The sequence below is a fragment of the Euprymna scolopes genome, chromosome 26 (genome assembly GCF_053919585.1).
Source record: "Euprymna scolopes isolate OS-2025 chromosome 26, ASM5391958v1, whole genome shotgun sequence".
Taxonomy (NCBI): domain Eukaryota; kingdom Metazoa; phylum Mollusca; class Cephalopoda; order Sepiida; family Sepiolidae; genus Euprymna; species Euprymna scolopes.
The window spans coordinates 35216743-35235587 of record NC_136507.1 but is presented as its reverse complement, the minus strand read 5'-3'; the positions used below and the strand labels follow the sequence as shown (position 1 = coordinate 35235587).

Genomic DNA, 18845 nt, shown 5'->3' with positions numbered 1-18845 from the left:
CCTTGCGGCAGGTCTAGTAAGAATTTTGAGAACGTTAAACCTATTTAATTTCTAGTTGTAAACATCACTATTTATTACTAATTATTATTACTAATATATATATAAGAGAGAGAGAGAGAGTTTTTAAAATATACTTACCCACTCACGCGTTTCGTCGTTCACGACACCTCAGTGTGGTTGAATCTTGCGAGATTCGAAATCGGGACCCCATAGAAAAAGGCCTAAACTCCTACCCTTCGGCTATCTCGGGCGACTACTGGATGTATCGCAATTTACGTACATGTTATATATTTGTTTTTGTTTGCGACACTTTTTTGAATGAATTTAATTAGTTAGTTATACGAAAGTGCATTTTTACCTAAATGCGAGTTGGGAATATTTTTTCCTTTTACAAACAGCAAATGATAAGAGTCGTTTACAAATCCAATGCTAACCAATAATTATCCCACAAATCTATATTACTAATAAAATTAATCGTTTTTAATACTCACAATATTCCTCATCGGTATACTGTCAATATATCCACCTCAGCAATCTTTATACTTGCGTGTCTATTCGTCAATGTCCACCTATATGATATTAACGTTTATATCGTTAAATGATTCAGATTACATGGGCAGAACTTAATAGTTGTAATAGAAATATATATCGTTGGCAAGCTTGCTACACACGGGAGTCAATATTTTATCTTCGAAGAGATTTGGTCATCCGTAGAACATATTACCATGGGACTATTTCACTGCAAATTATAACAGTTTTCAAATCAAATGCTAAGAATATATATCACACACTTCTCCATGTGCATAAAATCCATAATTTTTAATCCTCTCATAGTATTTATCATCATCAAGCTATATTTCACTAACTCCTTTTCTCCGCGTTGTTTAAAACTCAATAAATTGTTACATATTAACAAAAAAAAATCATTATTTATTTTTTCCACTGTTATTCAAACTGTCGTAATTGTTGTTTCACCCCGTTTCGGCCAACTCATCCTCTGACTTTCTTCAGGTGATTAACCCGGATGGGATGGGAATGGTGAGTCTTGTAATTGTATTCCCAGAAATGATTATTATTTCATTCCACAGTGGTTGTTGTCTCATCGCGTTTTGGTCGACTGATTCTCTGGCCTGCTTTTGATAGAATTGAAACCGCTATCTTAAGACAACACTCACTTAGAAGCGTAGAGACTCAGCGCCTCTATCCACTGCGCTAGCGGCCACGAAGGGCAATCAATGTTGGATTTTATGATTTTATAAATCAAATTTCGTGTTATTATGCCGTCTTCCATTGTCGAATCTGTACGTAATGTTATTATAAATTATTTGGGGTGGGGATCTTTGAGATAAGATTTCATAATTTGTGTATTCCTTGTACAGTGGAATGTTATCCTCATGTATTATCAACCACTATGAATAGGAGAATAATATTCCGCAATAAAATGAACACACACATTATTAAGCTTCATCTGAAATGATTAAAAATAAAAGCAATATATGATAAAATATCTGTGTATAAGTTTTTAAACCACGTGGTGTCAATAATATTGTCATTGATTGAACACTATCCATGTTAACGTGGTACCTACAGTAGGCATGCTCAGGAAAAGAGATCTCCATCTGCCGTCGTATAGTTTGCTCCTGGATATGACCTTAAACTACATCCGATGGTGAGGCCCCAGCTGCGGGCTTTGAAAAGTATGGAGCCACTCCTTAATTCCCATTGCTCCCAGGTCCACTCTGACCCGGAGTGGTAGTACCTGTTAGGGTCCCAACTATGAGTTAAATAGAAACCGACTTGAAAAAAAAAACAAATATATTCTATTAAAAAATGTTTCTTCAAAATCACTTGATTCTGCATTAAATAACACGAAAAGGGTTGATATGCCGTAAAACAAAAACAACAAAGCAATATTAATAAGTTCTTTAGAAGTTCTATAAATTTCGAATTGTGATGCTGCAATAAAGGTGCCCGTAAAAATTTACTGAATTTTGCTATGAAAATGAATAAACTGATTTTATTCTAGTTTATCCTAACACGATTCCACTTTTGTGTGTATGTGCATGCAACTATCATCACTGCTTCTACATTTTTAGTTATCTAATCAAAGTTTGTTACAAGACCAACAATTTTGGTCAACAAAGGATCCAACTCTTTGATATGGATAGTTTAAAGTAATAGTCAAAAGTCTTTCATTGTGGAGATTTCATGTTCAAACAAAAAAAGAGTCCATATGAAGAACCAGAAACGTCTTTCTATAAAGCCGATAATATTATTCTAACATGTGCTAAATAATTGATATTTATATCTTCACCTGACACACAAGACGTAGATATGCGACTACGGTTGAACGAGTCTTGAAGCCATATACGCCAAACTCACTCTTAAACAAGGTCCAAGAAGATTCTCAATCTCTGTCAAATCCCCACAATGTCGCATCCATGTGCCTATTTGGCAGGTATTTTAATACTATAGTCTCTAATAAACCTAGCAGGCTTCTTCAGTCTTGAACAGACTATGGATACCTACGAAGGGTTGCTTGCCTTTGAAATTTTTGTGGCAGTAGGTGCGCAATCTCCAACCACACCTCTCCTGAGACGACATTGTTAAATACCAGTGGCAAGTGAAGTACAGGACGACTGGAAACAAATGCCGAGATAAGCGGAGAGCACATACAGCGCCTAGAATTCCCAAATGGTCACCCACCTGATACTAACCAGGCTCAACATTGCTTAACTTCGGTGATCTGACGAGAACCGGTGTGTCAACGCAATTATGCCATATGCGGCATAATCACATTGATACACCGGTTTCCGCTGGATCAGTGGTTAAGTTAATCAACGTGGAACCCGGTCAGTACGAAATGGGTGACCATTTGGGACTTTCAGGTGTTGTATGTGCTCTCCGCTTATCTCGGCATTGTTTCCAGTCGTCATGGTCTTCTCCTTGCGACTGAACTCAACCAGTGCCGATTCAGGAGAGGTGTGGTTGGGATTGCAAACCCTTGCCTCACAGTTACACGCGCTACTGCCCCTAGGGGGTATCCTTTGTCTTTGGATGGATGGCATAAACCCATAAAACTAGTGCCCTATTTATGTACTAACCGGACAAGAAGCAAAGTCCCACCCCTACATTGTTACGGTCCCTAGATTTTATAAAGCCTTATGTTCTAATAGTTTCCTCTCTGGAATTTTTGGACTTAAGAATTCTATCCCTGATTCCTACTCCCCTGAATGTACTAACATGTGGAAGTTTAAATGTAATGTGAACAGCAATCTCGCAGCTCAACTCCCTACCGTTGCTTTGTAGAGACGATCACAAATAGTAGTCCCTACGTTCCAAGTGGTAATATGCGTTGTTTGTGGTAAAAAAAAAGAGTAAACAAAATGTTTTTATGAACAATTGGTGTCGATTTTGTAATTTCATTAGCAAGACATATATCCTCAGGACGTGTGTCACGCGATCAATACCACGAATTCACGATGAAGTTAACAAATAGAATTCTGTTCCGACATTATTCTGTATAGCGCACTGCCTCGTCGAATGAATAACCGTTTATTTTATTACAAGTGGACCAAGTGTCAAGTAAAGGGCATCGTTCTACTCATATTATTTGAAAAATTGAATTTGTATTTTTTATTATTTATTCGCTAGAATATGTGACCCGATAAGTCACGAATTTAGATCGCTCGACTGCGTAAGCTAGGAAAAGGCAGTTTAAAAAGTAAGTTAAATTAGTAAAAAAAAATGCTAAAATCCAAAATTAGTCGCTTTCACTATTGTTTTTGTTACTAGCATGACCTGTGGAAATTCCACGGAATTTGAAATATATGAATGGACAATTATCTTCATCTTTATGTCTCCTATTATATAAAAGTCAATTTTGTGTGTGTCCGCAGGTTAAGGACTATCCACTTATTTAGTCCTTCCTTTTTAAAATTAAATATGTTTTCAACTGTTTTTACAAGTGTCTTTTTACATTTTATTAACTACGTGTGCTTTTTTTTTTACTATAATAATTAAATACCTACAGACACTAGTGTTTCATCCTTTCGGGAATCTTCAGTGCAGGGTGTCACGATTAACACCAGTCGAACGATTCGAACCCCGCAACACGAGACATCTCTGGCTTGATTAGCGAAGACCGCATCAATTCGGCTACCATTAACTGCGTGAAATAACGTTGAATTTAAACATTTTAATTTTAAATGTTCATTTACGTCAGTCAGAGAGTGATCTAATCGTTATACGATGATCTATGCACATATATATATATATATATATATATATATGTGTGTGTGTGTGTGTGTGTGTGTATATATTTCTACTTGCGAGACAGAACTTGTGTTTCTTGTTAGCTGATATAGCTTTTCCTACTTGTGAGACATCGGCTTGAGTTATTGTTGGTTTGATGGCCACACCCCATTGTTCGAGACAAATACGTTCATTCTATAGTCGGATTTCGCCGTGGTTTGCTTAGTTAATAGACTTTCTTGCTAGAGTGGCAGAGTATTCGCCTGTCATGCAACAGCATCTTAATTTCGGTTGTGTTCAACTGAGGAACGTAATTGAGGGCAAAATTCGGGCCTTGAACTTCCGTTTTGTGGCTGTCATGGCTCTTGTGAGCTGCGACGTTTGTGGGGTGCGTGGAAATAATTTATTATCTGTCACATTCTGAAAAGTATATATGTATACCCTGACGAATCCACACAACCAAGAAGCACGAAAAATTCTGTCTAGCTTAATTGTCATATATATTTTCCAAACTTATATAGTATTATTTTTTCAATATGCACATAATATAAAGTTATATATTAATGTTTTTTTAGTATTCACTTCAACACTGCTCACTACGTAAGCAGAGCTTAGTAATAGTAAGAAATGATATCTATGGTAAGTGAACTACATAGAAATGTTGATATTTAATTCCAGAGAGAAATCGTCAGGCTGACAATTGGTCTGATGATTACATTTGGGAATGGAGAAGCAATTTTTGTTTATAGCTTACATGGCATAAGCTATAATTTCGTGAACTTATAATCATTCAAAGTAGACTAATCTTATCATTTTACTGCAGGTGCACGGTATGTCCACCTGTAGAAGTGAGTTAAGTATGCTATTAAACATCTGAATCAAAATTCAGAACGTTGATTCTAATAAGGACGCTAATTCTCATGATCAAAATACACTGCGAAACTCCACTAATAACAGCTAGCTATTTCACTCACAATAATGCTCAATCCCCAAAAGTGTCTGCTTATATAGTCATCCACGGATAGGCTTTCTTACAGAAGAACATCTATTGTCTATGTCTAGAGGTGGGTTAATCGTACGGAGCTTGAAACCCGTTCGCTTCTTTCATGCCGACAGTCCGGGCTTTCATTCACTGCGCCATATCTGAATAGAGTCTGTCGTGACGAGTAAAACAATAAAGGAAATCAAAGATCAGGAAATAAAATTCTACACAACAATAAAAAAAGATGATAATCGATATTTCACTGCGACGCGCTTCAAACAGCGGCAAGGTCAAAAATGTGGAGCACCTGCTGAATTACATTAGAGAGTGGTGGTGGTCGCATGCGAGTCTGAGGCGTTAACACTCTCGCTTCTAAAAATTAAGAGTGGAATGCACGAGATTCGCGTGGCAGATGATCGTGTTAGTTGTTTCTTAATCATGCCGGCTTGTCCCCTTTTTGACTGACTATTTTTTAATTAGATGTAATAATATTTAAGAGGTACTAACTAGTGATGGGACGATTCCAATATATTTCCTGATTCCGATACAATTACGATTCCGGTCTAAATTCTCGATTCCGATACAATTAACGATTCCGACTCCGATTCTTTGTAAATCTCTGAATATTGAACTATAAAATGGTTATTTTGTCCCGTTTACTGCAAAAACACATCTTACATGTGCACGTGTTTTCTCAAACGTAAAAAAAATACTCTTTTGAGGGTTTGATCTGGAAGTTTCAATCAACAAATATTTTTAATATTTTATTATCACTACAAACAGTGGACGACGTTTCTTAAACCAAAATCAAATAAAGAAAGAGAATTTAAGGAATCGGTTTGGGCATCCGGAAATAGGCTCAAATTATTTCGATTCCGATACCGATTCCAATACCCCAAAAGCTCCGATTGTTCCGATTCCGGATACCCATTCCGGTTGTCAGAAAATGTTCTATGCTCCGAATTCAACCGGCGAAGCTCTCGTTGTTGAACAATGTATTCATGTGTGCAATTTGTCTTTCTTTTTGCGTTTTCCCACGTATTCCGTCACCAGAAAATTATATTTGCCTTATATTTCGCCAATCGCTAGAACAGAGACAACAGTTGGCAACAAATAAATAAACGATTAAACGGCAAACAGTTGTCACACGAATTATGGCGCGTTGGACAAAAATAAGCTCAGTATGTAAAAGAAATATGTGAAGTGATTCCGTACAAAGTCAAAACTCACGATTGGATCAACGCCAAGTGTTGGGTTCGCTGGGTGTACGAAATGTGTAGATAACATTTTGTATGCATGGATTCCTTTATCATTATCGTAGATAGTGTAAAGATTAATGCATTCTTTCAAACAAGACGTACCCGGCCACGCGTTGCTGTGGCTCAGTTTGTTTAAATGAAACCCTCCTAAAAAAACAAAGTTTAAATTTTTATGAGAAAGGAATAAGTGTGGCAAACTTTTTCTTTTCATTATAAAACAACTATCCAAGGAGAAAGCGAGAGAAAGAAAGACTGCGTGAGAGAGAGAGAGAGTGTGTGTGTATGTGTGTGTGTGTGTGTGTGTGTGTGTGTGTGTGTGTTTATGAGAGAGGGAGAGAAAGCGGAAAAGTTAGAAAGAATATATATATATATGTATATATATAACTACTTCATTTACTCACATAAAATTAATATACGAAAGTATAGATTTATGCGTAAAGTTTAAGTATTTGCTTCAAAAGTGCTCAATGCGTAGGTAGAGCTAGTTAGTAATTTATAAAATATATATGGCGATTAAGCTACACTGAATATTCAGCGTTTCCTCCACTCTAGGATTCGTCAGGCTTATGCGCGAATTCTGTGGTTGTTTCTCATTTTTATAAGGTCCTCTTCTGTTGATGACTTTAGTTAGCCAATCAGCTTTCTAGTATCCACCGCGTCCTTTCTATCAGCCAATGGGCATGCATTTTATCGAAGAAAGGATCTGTTTTAGAACTAGGTTAGTAGTTTAAGGCAGACCTTTTCCTTTTATATATATATATATATATAAATATACATACGTGTACATACATATATGCACACATATATATATACATGTATATATAAATACATAAAGGTGTGATCGTTTATGTATATTCATGTTTGTTATTTATTTATTTGTTTATTTTCTATTTTTTTGTTAGCTATTTTGTATCTCTATCCTCGAGTAAGTTTTATTTTGTGAACACAGTTATTTGATATTTCTCTTCTACAGTTTAATAGATTTTGGGGTTCTTTAAAGTACAGTATAGCAAATTTTTCATGAAGGCATAATTTACATGGGCCGTCTAAATTTCTATACGTGGTAGCTTGTCTTATTATTTTCCATTCGACTACCGGCGAATGCCCGCTTTTTTTTAAGTTCCCAGTATTTATTCGCTAGTGTTGTTTTTATGCGGTGTTTTTTTTGTTTGTTTTTTTAATGTACTCATAGTTTCGGGTTTTGAAATCTAAGGAAGTCATACCTACGTAATATTTCTTTTTATTCGGGTTTTCTTTCGCAAATATTGCTGCGTGATAAACTACGCTTTTTGTTAGACATTTATTTTGAACTGGGCAAAGTGTGCGGTGTCTACAGTTGCATTTATCTTGTTCGTTATTAGTATTTTTATTTATGGTATGGTTATTCTTGTCCGGGTTTGGTTTTGTCGGTGTTATTATTATTATTATTATTATTATTATTATTATTATTATTATTATTATTTCTGCTAGTGTTGGTTTTACTTTTTTCATGATGTCTACTTTTTTATTGTTTGTTTTGTTGTTGTTTACATTGTTTTTATTTTGTATTTTGTTATTATGTGCTTTAATTATCATCTCTAAATTTTCGCAACAATTGTAGGATAACTTTAAGGTATTTTTATTGAAGATTTTGTGTAAGGGGTTTGTTGCGGGAAAGTGTTTTTCAATAAGATCTAGAAATTTCTTGCCAAGTTTTGTTTTTAACATTTGATTGTATGGGGCCGTATACCTAATTATAGTTCTTTTTCTTCTATTTTTAATTTTATTATAGCTGTTGGTGTTTTGTTGCTTATATTTGATATCGATATTTTTGTCTCCACTATTTTGTAGGGCTGTTTCGTAGATATTGGTTGACCTGTTAAATGCATTTTCATCGCTTGAGTTATTACTGAGTCTACTTACGATCGAGTTGGGAATGTGTTTTATAATTGATGGTGGGTGGTTGGACTTAGGGTTTACGTAAATTGGAATAGCGTTATCTTTTAAGTATGGTTCATATGTGTTTTTATCTAAGTTTAACGTGACGTCCAGGAAGTTTGTTATTTTTATGTTAGCTGATACGTCTGCTTTTAGGCCTAATTTTTTCATTTCCTTGTGTATGATTTTCTTAAAGTTTTCTCCCTCGACTTTGTTGGAGTGTTTTATTATAGCTAGTCCGGCATCTTTATATAGGCCGATATCCGTAGTATCGAATGTGCTTGTGAGGGTATATAGTATGAATAATCCCACAAGATCTGATGCCTCTGCAGAATCTCTGGCACCCATCGCCAAATCAAACGAATTTTTCACTTTAGTTTTTATCCATTGGTTATTATTTATTAGCACTGATTTTCTACACTTTTTAATGATGTTGATTTCTTCCGAGGATATATCAGTGTATGCCTCGGCAAATTCTAGGGCAATGTTAAAAAGTTCTTCGGATATTGAGGGATAAAAGTCTATGATGTCAAACTGTATAAACGTACATTTACCTACACAATAACTCCGTCAACTTTCACTCTACGGACTCAAACTTTGATCAACAGGGTATAAAGATTTGGGAAAATCTTTGTAATCGGTTTTTGGACAGAAATTTGGTTGTTACGGGACAAAAGTCCAACGATTTGACCTTTGAGAATCCTACCAAAGTTCTCCGAGAATTGTGAGTCTAAACACTTGAAATTTTAGATATAGGTTCCTTGGACATGGATCTAACTTAATAACTTGATTTGAGCCCAAAGGAATAAAAGTAAAGGGTCATAATAGGGGTCAACGTTAAAAAAAATCACCTCTGCGATCTTTACCAAATTACTTAGACACTTTCTGGTCTAAATATTTGAAATTTTATATAAAGGGTATTCAAACATAGGGCAAGCTTTTTAATCGCTTTGGGTAAAAAATTTGAGCTACAAATATATACATGTATGTATGTATGTTAGCATGTCTGCCTAAAACTTTCGACCGAGGCGATAGATTTTCACAAGATTAGTATCGTTTTGTAGCTCGACCCTTTAGACGACAAATACCGAAAAAATTTGCTAAAACCATTTTCTTCACTCTCAGCTGGACACTTTTCTACAGAAGGATTGCTTTTATCGCCGATATTTTCGAAAGTCATCCCCTCTTTTCGATTATATAGCCTGCGTCACTTCCGGTTTGGAGGCGGTTGTAACACCAAAGACGTCAGGTTTTTCCCCCGTTCTTTTCCTCCTTTGTGGTACGGGTTCGAGCCTTCCTTGCTACTACCACTTTTTTTTTTTTTTGCTCAACATACACCTCCAAACACTCGGGCAACGCCGGGATGAAATGCTAGTATATATATATATATATATATATATATATATATATATATATATATATATATATATATATATATATATATATATGAGATTATTAAAATGGATAAAATTCGACGATTTTAAATTTAAAATCGACGTTTCGACCGTCTTATGCGCGTTCTTTCAAGAGGAGTGGTTAACGACGAGATGGTCGAAATTTTTACGGCAATATATACTAATAGGGGGAGAGTCATATGTTAATAAAACATTTATATACATATATACATTTTTAGACGGTTGTAAAAACAATGCATAAAAGAAAACAAGAAAGGCGTATTAAGGTTTATATTCTATCTAAATTGTTTTCATTACTAATGAATTGGACAGATATAAGAAAGAAACATTTACTTTGCTCAATAGTATTAGGAGATTGACTTTAATAATGCGACTCTCCGAAAACGTATACACAATAAATCAACGTGTTTAATTAAATCTGCTCGGGTTTGCCAATCTAATAATACTATCTAATGCTTTTTTGAGAATACTATTCCACATATTTGTTAGTTATTTCTGGGCCAAACGCATCATTTATATGGCGAGCTGCCTCGGCAGCATTTCGGCCTAGGTTTATCTAGAACAAGAAAATTGTGCGCATTTGAATTCCGTCCATGCTGTCGAAAATTCTGCAAAAAAATTAATAAGGAGATTGAAAACAGAATTCGATGGAGCAAAATACTCACTGATATATAACATGGCTATATATATATATATATATATATATATATATATATATATATATATATATATATATATATATATATCTCAATGAATTAATTCCGAAATCATATATAAAAGTAAAATATGTGAGAAAAAGATACTGTTTTTAACGAACCTTATATATATATATATATATATATATATATATATATATATATACATATATATATATATATATATATATATATATATATATATATACATATATATATATATATATATATATATATACATATATATATACATATATATATACATATATATACATATATATATGTATATGTATATATATATATATATATATATATATATATATATATAAGGTTCGTTAAAAACAGTATCTTTTTCTCACATATTTTACTTTTATATATGATTTCGGAATTAATTCATTGATATATATATATATATATATATATATATATATATATATTACAATGTGAAAGAATATATAATTATTTCCACAGCCAGACAACGTTGCAGCTCACAAGAGCCTAGAAAGCCAACAAACCGGAAATAAATCTCGAGTATCGCCCTCATTTGGGCTCATCAGTTAGGCACATCCAAACTCGGGATTATGAAACCCGAGCCTCTTGCACGCTACCTGAACCCTCCACCAAATGAGCAAACACGCTACACACAAAAAAATGACGATTAACTTACACTGATCAAGCAATCCGCTGCATAGATCCAACAGTTAAATCAACCTACTTCATGCCGAAGAAGGGACGTGGTCATCCAACTAATCATAACCAAAGCCGACGTCTCACAAGTAGGAATTTTATACTAGTAAGGACGGTGCCATGACAAAAAGCTAAACTAGCGAGCAATCATTAATAGAATTTTCAGAATGTGAGAGAATATATCATTATTTTCACGGCCAGAAAATGTCGCAGCTCTCAAATCCCGAGTTTGGATGTGTCTAACTGATGAGCCCAAAAAGGGGCGAAACTCGAGTCTTAGACTTCCGGTTTCTTGACTTTCTTTGCTCGTGTGATTTTTCCTGGTTATTATTTTTATGGCATCGTAGATGGTATTGTTGTTAAACATCTTCCATTTATCTATGACGTATGAATCCGATATATTATTTGTGTGCATACATTTTTTAGTAAGAATACTTTCAAGAGATGGGCCGGATTTTCATGGAAGAGATCACGTGAAAGGTTGACAATGTCCCTGTTTCTGCCAGACAAGCTGATTGGTTAGTTGGTTGTTTTTGTTTTATGGCATACCAATCCTTTTCAGGTTATTTAATGCCGAATCCAAAGATTTTGAAGAAAATCTTTTTAATAGAATATATTTGGTGTTTTCACGTCGGTTTCTATTTAACCTATAGTTGGGACCCTAACAGTTACTACCACTCCTGGTCAGAGTGGACCTGGGAGCAATGGTAATTAAAGGGTGGCTCCACACTCCCCAAATCCCACAAGCTGGGGCCTCACCACTGGATATAGTTTAAGGTCATATCCAGGACCCCCATTGAGGGACTTTTACCCTCTGCAGGGGGGCAGTTGGCGTATTCTAATGCCCCACCGACAGGGCCCCAGACGAGCTGATTTCGAACTTGGTCCCCTTCAGAATATAAGTCTGTTATCTTAAGAACCGCCAGCTTCATATTATTAATGAGGTTTCATTATGATCAATATTTTTTTATTCTGTTTATATTCTCACACACTTCTTTTTATTTCTTACCCTTCTTTTTTTTGTTTCTTTTTCATATTCGTTAGTATTGCACTATAACGTTTTTATGTGCTAAACATTTTCCATTAAATTAAGTGCAATTGCAGAGGATTTTTCCTCATACAATAAAGGTTTAGTAATTATGTCCGTCTATTGCTACATGGCCATGAAGTAATTTTTAAGGTTATCCTGTACAATGAAAATATAAATTGCCGCTCATCTTGTAAATATTCATAACTAATAGTGCAATTGTGTCCAAGGAATTCGAAATGAACAAAGCTAATCTATGAATATATACCACCGTGATGAATTTGTCGTAAGACGATTGTTCATAAGTTATCATCGAACAATACTTACAAACTTTCTCCAAGGCAAACTAACTGGGAGAGTCTTTACGAAAGCTGAAATATAATAAATAGCTTTCTTTCTTGTCTTCTTTTTTCCTTATCTCCTTAACCTCTCTCTTTCTTATATGCCACTCTCGCTTCTTCCTACTCTCTAATGCTCTTTTCTCTCTTTCTCTTTTTCGCACACCAGCTTTGGCAATCATTCACGACAGGTGCCCTATGCTGGTTTTATCCTGTGTTATGTCCCTCGTATTTGCGAGTGAATCGTTTTGTTCAAGAGTATTTTGGCAGTATCAACCTAATTAGCACATGTGAAGTGTCAACAATATAGATATGGCTTGTACCGTAAAGACGGGAGAGACACAACGAGAGCCCCAAACTAGAGACTCAGAGAGACTATGAAATCAAGAGTCGATGACAACCCAGCCGACACCTTCTCCAGTGAGGGTCTCCCATGACTCTACCAATGGACTCTAAGTAAATATTGTATATACTTTCTTGCTTTCAATGTATCTGTTCTATGTTACTTTTGTCTTTTAGTTGTTCATTTCCATGTGTTGAGTCGAGTTTCACCAAAAGACATTTTAGCATAAACGTAAACGGTATGGATTTTTTAATTTATCTTAAGATTCGATGAAAACGTGAACATGATATTAAATACAAAAAAATATATATCGTTTGAAATCAAATAATGTCTAAACCCAACATGGCCGACATTCGCCTCTTATAAGTCAAACAAGATTTTGTTAAGCCTCTCATAAATAAAATTGAAACTTTATGAAGATAGACACTTGTTTATTTCTCCAATAGATAGTGTGTATACACCAAATTAAACTGATTATAAAATTATATTATTAATACTCAAAATAGTATATATATATATATATATATATATATATATATATATATATATATATATATAAGTGAACGTGTCTCTGTGTGTCTGTGTACATTTTCCTACGCAATAACTCAATTTTCATTCTACAGACTCGAAATTTGATATACAGGATACTGAGATTTGGGAAAATCTTTGTAATCCGTTTTTGACCAGAAATGTGGCTGTTAATTACAAATCTCCTCTGCCAATTTTGAGTCTAAACACTTGAAATATTTGATATAGGTTCCTTGCCCATGGATCTAACTTAATAAATTAATGTAAACCCAAAACAATAAATGTAAAGGGAGCATAATAGGGGTCAAAGTTAATTTTTTTTTTTTTTTTGCTCAATATACACATCCAAACAACCGGGCAACCCCGGGCTGAAATGTTAATATATATATATATATATATATATATATATATATATATATATATATATATATATTATTATTATTATTATTATTTATACAAAACTTGATGGCTACATATGTGCATACATGTTTCTGTAATCGCCCGTGCTGGGGAGATTACGTCTTCAGGCCACTCTTTCGAGGGTAATTCTTGGCCTGAAGACACAATCCCCCCAGCAGAGGAGATTACAGAAACATGTATCCACATATGTAGCCATCAATGTTTGTATATATATATATATATATATATATATATATATATATATATAATATACTAGCAAAAGTACCCGTCCTTGACTGGGTGCAAAAACAGCCTACAGAAAATGGACTCTGATTTATGAAAGTATGATAGGTTATAAAAAGGTATAGAGGTAGCTTCGAATTTGGGGCTATCAAAACCAAGGCAAAATATGATGAAAGTAAAAATAACATAGATAAACCCCATAATTTATTATACCATATCTGCTCACACTGAAACACTTATCACAATATTCTGTGGATCTATATTAAAAAACCTTGTTAAACTTTGTGACGTATTTACATTCTATGGAGGTCAGGCGCGAACAAACACCCCCATAATTTTATTATACTATATTTCTTCAAACTGAAACATAATTATCAAAGTAAACTTACGCGGATAGATATGAAAAGTCTTTATTAAAGTGCGTGTCTATTTCCATTCTATAGAGCACAGGCGCGAACGCAGACCCCACAATTTTATTATATCATCCCTATTTAAGTTAAAACATACTTATCAAAGTATTCTTATGTACATCTATATAAACAACACTTGTAAACGTTTTTTTTTAATTTTTTTTTATTTCTTATTTCTATACTTTGTGGGCCATGCGTGAACGCAGACCCCGCAATTTTAATGAACCACCGGTCTGCAGGATCAAACATACCCATTCCTGTGTCTCGATACATCTTCTATCATTATATGTAATCATTTTTTTTTTAAATAGTCAACCATATACGAGCATATTCGTGCCCAGACACACACACACATTCAGCTTATATATATATATATATATATATATATATATATATATATATATATATATATATATATATATATATACACACGAAGTGCTTTAAATAAGATTCATTACTTTTTTGTACAAGCATTTATAACTGTTGAAAACTCTTGAAAATTCAGTAAGATACTGATATAAATCTCATGAGATAATTGAACTATTTTCATGATTTATGGTTCAAATGAATAGCTACAGCAGGAATTGAAATACAACCTACTAAAGCCTGATTTTTATTTCTAACTATTAATACGATACTATCCCATTGATTACTGTACACGCAATAACCCTTATCCCCGAGTGGCTTCCAGGCCTTGATAAGTGGTGAACTCTATGTAAAGAAAGGGTTCTCCATCTTTGTTAGGGACTATTGATCAAGATGGGTATTAAGACAGATCCACAATCTCGCTATAGTCCAGAACTTGCTCTCTTTGATTTCTGGTTATTCTTTAAGCTCAAAGAACAATATAGGGACTGCCATGTTATTAAGTGTAGAGATGAAAGATGCTGTGACGAGGGTCATGGACATGCTCACACAAAACGACTCCCATGGGCCCATCAATATGGACACTTTTATTGATAGCACACACATAAAACAGTAGTAACCTCCTTCGACTGTAATGCACTTTTTGTAGCGCTCCAACAACTTTCGGAAGGCCCCATAGAAGTTATTTTATATGACCGTGTTAATGACCCTCTTCATACCTTTTTTCATTTCCTCAATTTTTTTTCACATGGGGATCACCATTTATCAAGGCCCGAAGGCCACTCAGGGATAAGGGTTATTGCGTGTACAGTAATAAATGAGCTAGTATTGTAGTAATCATTGGTATTGGGGGTTTTGATAGAGTGTTTTATTTAAGGGGGCGGTTTGTCAGGAGTTTGTTTATGTTGGACTTGAAGACGTCCAAGTTGTAGTCAGGTGGGTAACAGGCAAGCGGCAGAGAGTTCCACTGGCGTGCAGTTCTAAGAAAGAAGCTTTTCTCATGGAATCTACGTTTGAATTTTAGACAGCCTCTAAGGTTTACCTTGCGCTGACTTAATAACTAACAGAGGGAGTAAAGTCTGAACTGCGGGATCAGAATTGATTAGCTCAAAGATGTCCCTGTTGTGTGACAAAGCCTTTCTTTCCGATCTTCCATCAGCACCTCTTTAGACAAGCATTGTGCAAATCTTTCGCATCTTCAATTTCTCGCGTATAATTGTGTTTACAGTTCCCACACTGATATCACACTGTGAACTTATTGATACACGACGGTCCTTATCTTTGAAATTCTTTATTTGGCCAACACAGCTCTTGTTTTTTTTACTATCTTACTCGTCCCACACCTCTTATTATCTTATACAGACTCCATATCTTCCTTGAATCTCTTATGCCACTCAAAAACTGATACGCGATCATGCAAGAGAATCCAAAAGTAATCTGAAGAATTCACTAAGTTTCTGTGGCATTGTTTTCAAGTTTAAAACAAAATTTTATTGGATATCGTTCTTCTAAAGTTTCCTCACATCTAGATTGTTTTTTTTAATTTCACTAGCTGTGACAATCAGGTTTTACTAGAGTGTATTCCAATCCCTGCTGTAGCTCTTCATTTGAACCTGAAATCATGCAAATACTTCAATCATCTCATAAGATGTATAGAGGTAACGTACTGAATTTTCAAGAGTCTGGGACAATTTTAAATGTCTGTACAAAAGAGTCTGGAAGTTATTTTAGAGTTATTTGTAGGTTTTTCTGGGACTATGTAGCTGGATATTGTATTTGTTTTATTTCTTCTTATTTGCTGGTTAGTGACCGTAGTTCATGTGGGTTGGTTTCCACATTCAAAGGTTTTTCTTAATATTTCAATCGTTTCACTGTTGCTATCGGTTATAGTTTATCTGCCTTCCCTTGTTATTATTATTATTATTATTATTAGTAGTAGTAGTAGTAGTAGTAGTAGTAGTAGTAGTAGTAGTAGTAGTAGTGTGCATTTCTTCTTCTTCTCTTCCTTCCTTTTATTCGTCTTCTTCTATAGTAGTCTCAACTTTTGGATGTACCTATTTACTATGCCTCCCCACGGGACAGAGTTAGACAGCAGGGTCGTTTTTTAACGTGGAGAAAAGGTACAAAAATAAAAATTGCCTCAGTTGTGAAGGATTTCTCCTCCACCGAAAGAGAACAAGAAATAGAAGTGCAGCATCTGAAGAACAGATACTACACTTGGATCTTGTCCCGAAGGCCAAGTTGGATGTAGTTGGGTTGTTTTTCTTTAATATCCAGTCAATTCCTTTGACTTTAGACATTCAAGCTGTATAAACAATATCGCCGTTTCTAACAGGCAAGCCTTTTTGTTATGGTCCCAAGGGTTTCAATTAAAATAGGAATAGCCTAAGTTCGAGGTTTTTGGCAGTGTATTATTATTATTATTGTTTCATAGCAGTCTCAACATTCTGACTTTTTTCTTAGCTTTGGTTTAGACATTCAAGCTATACCTTAACACTTTCGCTGTTCCCAACAGGCAAGCCCTTTGTAAAATTATAAAAAATAATTGTCTTGTCAACCTGATTAAGCCATATATGGTGGCTTTTTTATGGTAATAAACATTTCAAGTATTTTAATGGTGAATGACCTGACGAACTGCAGACACTTGTGCCCCCACGACGTAGACATCCTCGACAAACCAGGCAGGCAGCTAAATCCCACCCCCACACTGTAGAGATCCCTAGATGTAAAAGATCTTTCTATTCCAGTAGTTTCTTCCCCAGAACCGCTAGACTCTGGAATTCCATCCAAGCTCCCTGCTTCCCCAACTGTACTGACACGTAGAAGTTCAAGTGTAACGTTAACCGATATCTTGCTGCCCAAATCCCTACAAAGTGCCCCAGTAGTTGCTGCCCCTGATAGTAGCCCCGCTACACCAAAGTGGTAATGTGCCTTGTTTGCAATCACAATGGAAATCCCCTTGACATCTTTACATTTCGAGATTCTTACTAATTCCCATTTTAGATCTTGGTATTTTTTCTTGTTTTTTTCTCTTGCAAAAAGAGTTGCCGACCTTTTCTTTTTTTACACCGTGGTCACAACTTATCAAGGCCAGGAAGCCACTCAGGGATAAGGGTTTTACAAGAACAGTACGTTAGTCTGGAGATTTAATGAAGTGTCTACTTAAGGGGCGGGTTATAAGGAATTTGTTTACGTTGGACTTGAAGACATCAAGGTTGTAGTCAGGTGGCAAGCAGGCAGACGAAAATATCGGTTAAAAACGACGCTTGTGAAATTCTGGCGCCTTTCTAGAAAAGTTGTGGGTAGATATACATTCATACATACATACATACATACATACATACATACATACATACATACATACATACATTTAAACAGACAGATGAGATTTATATAATAGAATAGCCCTGATGTTTGTAGGTGCGTGTTAATAAAATAAAATAATATGGAAGAAGGCAGTCAGGCTCGAATTCGTACCGCGAAGGAGGAAAAGAACGTGAAAAAAAAGGTGACATCTTTGCTGTTGCATCCACCGCTAATCGGGAAGTGACGTTGGTTTAAAGGCTGGACAATCAATCGAAAAGAGGAGATGACTTTCGAAAATATTGGCAAAAAAAGCGACACCGCCCTGTAGAAACGTGCACAATTAAGGGAGAAGGGATTAATGTCTTTAGACAATTTTTTGGTATTTGTCGTCCGAAGGGTCGAGCTTCAAAACGATATCTATCTCGTGAAAATCCGCCGCCTCCGTTGAAAGCTTTAGGCAGACATACGTACATACATACACACATACATTTAAACAGACAGGTGAGATTTATATTATAGAAGATTATCGGTATTATATTATTCTTATCATTGCTATTATTATTTTTATTGTAGTAGTTGTAGTAGTAGTAGTTGTTGTTGTTGTTGTTGTTTTTGTTGTTGTTGTTGTTTTATATGGCTTTATTTTAAAGCCGTACTTTCACGGTCCTGGATATGA

The 18845-nt window shown here is 35.0% G+C and overlaps 1 pseudogene; it reads right to left on the bottom strand.

The window, feature by feature from the left end:
- Positions 1-2669: 2669 nt before the first annotated feature.
- LOC145248566 (5S ribosomal RNA) lies at positions 2670-2786 on the bottom strand (annotated as a pseudogene).
- Between the last annotated feature and the right edge of the window lie 16059 nt (positions 2787-18845).